At 45.0% G+C, this 4202-nt stretch overlaps 1 pseudogene; it reads right to left on the bottom strand.

Moving 5' to 3' along the window:
* Positions 1-1425: 1425 nt before the first annotated feature.
* LOC116464571 (zinc finger protein 341-like) lies at positions 1426-2504 on the bottom strand (annotated as a pseudogene).
* Positions 2505-4202: the final 1698 nt, after the last annotated feature.

Below are 4202 nucleotides of genomic sequence, written 5' to 3'. Positions count from 1 at the left end.
CTTCTCTCTTCATTTCATTCATTTCATCTTCCATCAGCGATACCCTTTCTTCCAGTTGATCCCATCTGCTACTGAGGCTTCTGCAATCTTCGCGTAGTTCTCGAAACTTGGCTTTCAGCTCCATCAGCTCCTTTAAGCCCTTCTCTCCATTGGTTATTCTAGTTATCCATTCTTCTAATATTTTTTCAAAGTTTTTAACTTCTTTGCTATTGTTTTGAATTTCCTCTCGTAGCTCAGAGTAGTTTGATCGTCTGAAGCCTTCTTCTCTCAACTCATCAAAGTCATCCTCCATCCAGCTTTGTTCCGTTGCTGGTGAGGAACTGCGTTCCTTTGGAGGAGGAGAGGTGCTCTGTTTTTTAGAGTTTCCAGTTTTTCTGCTCTGTTTTTTCCCCATCTTTGTGGTTTTATCTACTTTTTGTCTTTGATGATGGTGATGTACAGATGAGTTTTTGGTGTGGATGTCCTTTCTGTTTGTTAGTTTTCCTTCTACCAGACAGGACCCTCAGCTGCAGGTCTGTTGGAGTTTACTAGAGGTCCACTCCAGACCCTGTTTGGCTGGGTGTCAGCAGCGGTGGCTGCAGAACAGCGGATTTTCGTGAGACCACAAATTCAGCTGTCTGATAGTTCGTCTGAAAGTTTTGTCTCAGAGGAGTACCCGGTTGAATGAGGTGTCAGTCTGTCCCTACTGGGGGGGTGCCTCCCAGTTAGGCTGCTCAGGGGTGAGGGACCCACTTTAGGAGGCAGTCTGTCCGTTCTCAGATCTCCAGCTGCGTGCTGGGAGAACCACTACTCTCTTCAAAGCTGTCAGTCAGACAGGGACCTTTAAGTCTGTGGAGGTTCTTGCTGAGTTTTTGTTTGTCTGTGCCCTGCCCCCAGAGGTGGAGCCTACAGAGGCAGGCAGGCCTCCTTGAGCTGTGGTGGGCTCCACCCAGTTCGAGCTTCCTGGCTGCTTTGTTTACCTAAGCAAGCCTGGGCAATGGCGGGCGCCCCTCCCCCAGCCTCGCTGCCGCCTTGCAGCTTGATCTCAGACTGCTGTGCTAGCAATCAGCGAGACTCCGTGGGCACAGGACCCTCCGAGCCAGGTGCGGGACACAATCTCCTAGTGTGCCGTTTTCCAGGCCCGTTGGAAAAGCGCAGTATTGGGGTGGGACTGACCCGATATTCCAGGTGCCGTCTGTTTCCCCTTTCTTTGACTAGGAAAGGGAACTCCCTGACCCCTTGCGCTTCCCGAGTGAGGCAATGCCTCGCCCTGCTTCGGCTCGCGCACAGTGCGCTTCACTGACTGTCCTGCACCCACTGTTAGGCACTCCCTAGTGAGATGAAACTGGTACCTCAAGCAGAAATGCAGAAATCACCCGTCTTCTGTGTCACTGGGGCTGGGAGCTGGAGACCGGAGCTGTTCCTATTCGGCCATCTTGGCTCCACCCGCATGTGTTTCTTAACATTAGACTTCTGGGCAAAGGCACGGCCACACCCAATGTATTGGAAGGGCTTCTCACCCGTGTGGCTTCAGATGTGCTTCTGCAGTTCGAAGTTTTTGGTGAATGACTTGTCACAGTATGGGCACATGAGTTTCTGAGCCTTTGGCTTCCCTGTAGCTTCCGGGAGTCCCCTGGCACCTTTAACCTGTGGGGTCTTCAGCATTGGTGGAGACTCAAAGGTGGCCACGGTGCCCCCAGTGGCACTGGTCATGGGGCAGCAGGGTTTGGTCCTTTGGGTTTGAATCCCTTTTTGCCAGGGCTGTACACTGCGGAGGTGGGGTATACTGGAGCCTCCACACACTGGTTTGGCACCTCCAGGGGTGGGTAGGGCTGCATCCCCAGTGCCTGGATCTCCACCATTCCACTCCCAGCCAGGAGTGCACCAGCACTGTACTCCTTCACCACACCATTCCCACCAGGATTGGGATGCCCAGGGGGGCCCAGGCTCTGGGGTGGAGGTCATAAGGGCAGTGGTGGAGGAGGAGGTGAAGGTTGGGTGAGGTGGCTGGGCACAGAATGCATGTTCAGGCTGCTCTGCACAGGTTGGGGGCCCTAGGGCATAGGCTGGTCCAGGGATGTGAAGCCTGAAATGGCAGACATGAGCACGTCATTGCTTACCAAGATGTTCCCCTGGATCAGTGGGGACGGGGGCACTGTGATGTATGTGGAGATCTGGCAATTGGCAGGAGGTGAGGCCTGCTGGACCGCTGTGGGTGCTGCTGAAGGTGTGTAGATTGTGTAGATGCTGTTGGTGACCAGCGAGACTGTGGCCAGGTCGGGGGCATTTCCTTGGCACTGTTCCTGCTTGTGGGTCATAAACACTGGCAGCGAGTTGAATTGCTTCTTATACTTCCCACAGAGAAAGACATCCTCATCACCCAATGGCTGGATAGCAGGAGGCGTGTTGACACTCTGGCCTCTGGGATCAGGGACTGCTCCTTGGCCATCCAATAATGATGGGACAGCTAGAATGGTCTGGTTGTCCATTCCCTCCAGGGCCTTAAAGATCACCTGCACCATCTTGGAGCCCCTATATTTCTTATAATTAATCAATAGATTTTTGGGGGAGGTAGGGTTTCTATGCTGTTAGTCATACCATTTGCAAACAATGATGTTTCTATTTCTTCTCTTCCAATCATATTTCCTTAATTTATTTTTCTTTTCTTTTTAAATTATTTTTGTAAGTCATTGTAGTACATGAATAAATGTAAGTATTAATAGTGTACCTTCCTTGTGTCATTTTTTATTTTAAAGGGATAATGTCTACTATTTCCCTGTTTACAGTAATATGTGTGTGTGTACATGTGTTTGTGTGTGTTTAACATGGAAAGTTCCCTTTTATATGCTCTTTAATAAGTCAGATGATCATACCTTTTTTTCTTCTTTATTAAGTGTTGAAAGACATTTAAGGAATTTCTAATATGAAATCCTCCTTTTATGCCTGGGATAAGCTCAACTGGGTCATTTATTATCTTTATTATTCACTGCTGGATTGGGTTAGATAATAATTTATCTGGATTGTCTTTTGGATTTTCTACCCAGTGTTACCTGCTAATCATTCCTACCTAGTATTACAATAATGAACAATTCTTCTCTTTAGAGCTTCACTTTCTAATCACCCTACACTCCAACTTACTCCATCTCTGGGTTTGAGTTCGTTTTTCCGAAGTCCCATTTTAAGAGTCTAAGGATTTATTAAAACACGCCCCATTATCATAGTTCTGATCCCACACCTGGGAAACTAAAAATTAAGCAATTTCAGCTGTGGAACATTGTAGTCCAAGCAAGAGACCTGTGCTTAGAGTGGCTAAAGACCAGATCAGAAATTGAATGGTATTTGAGGAGTGAATTAAAAAATTGAATATATTTTGTTTTAGTTGCATCAGGTCAACAGGGATAAGCAGAGTGATAATACTTTAGCCGAAATGTTTATTTGAGGAGAAAGGCTTGATTCTGTCATTGAGAAAACAAAATAGACTGAATGGCTCGTGTTCTGATACCACATTGGCTAACTGAGTTCATTACTTTGTGCCTTTATTGCTTAACTGATAATAAAAATAGGTAACCTTATTGAGCACATTCAAATATTCAGACACTACTAAAATCCTTTTATAAGCATTTACTATTTACTTCTTTAAACACATTTTATGGATGTTGAAATTTAGGCACAGAAGGTTAAGAAAGTGCCTAAAGTCTTTCAATTAGCACGTAGTAGAGCTGGAACTGAAATTGAAGCATAGTGTCTACAGAGTCCCTGGTGGTTTCCAATTTAATAATTGACAACCAGAGTGATTTTTCCAGATTTATTAACATAGATTTATTGAGGTATAATTGACAAAAATTATACATATTTATAGAATGCAATGTGGTGTTTCAAAATACATATACATTATGAAATAATTATTATAATCAAGCTTATTAACATTTCCATTACAATACCTTTATTTTATGGTGAGAATATTTAAGGTCTACTTTCTTAGCAAATTTCAAGTATACAATATGGTGTTATTAACTGTAGTTGCTATTCCGTACATTGTATCTCCAGAACTTACTCATTCTAGATTATTGAAACTGTAATCCCTTTGACTGACATCTCCCGATTTACCCTACCCCCCAACCCCCTGGAAACCATCTGTTCCCTGCTTTTATGAGTTTTGCTTTTTATATTCCACATATAAGTGAGATCAAACAGTATTTGTGTTTCTGTGCCTGGCTTATTTC

The sequence above is a fragment of the Hylobates moloch genome, unplaced genomic scaffold (assembly GCF_009828535.3).
Source record: "Hylobates moloch isolate HMO894 unplaced genomic scaffold, HMol_V3 SCAFFOLD_1040, whole genome shotgun sequence".
NCBI classification, from domain to species: domain Eukaryota; kingdom Metazoa; phylum Chordata; class Mammalia; order Primates; family Hylobatidae; genus Hylobates; species Hylobates moloch.
Note: the sequence above shows the minus strand (reverse complement) of the source record. Positions and strands in the feature narration are given on the sequence as shown.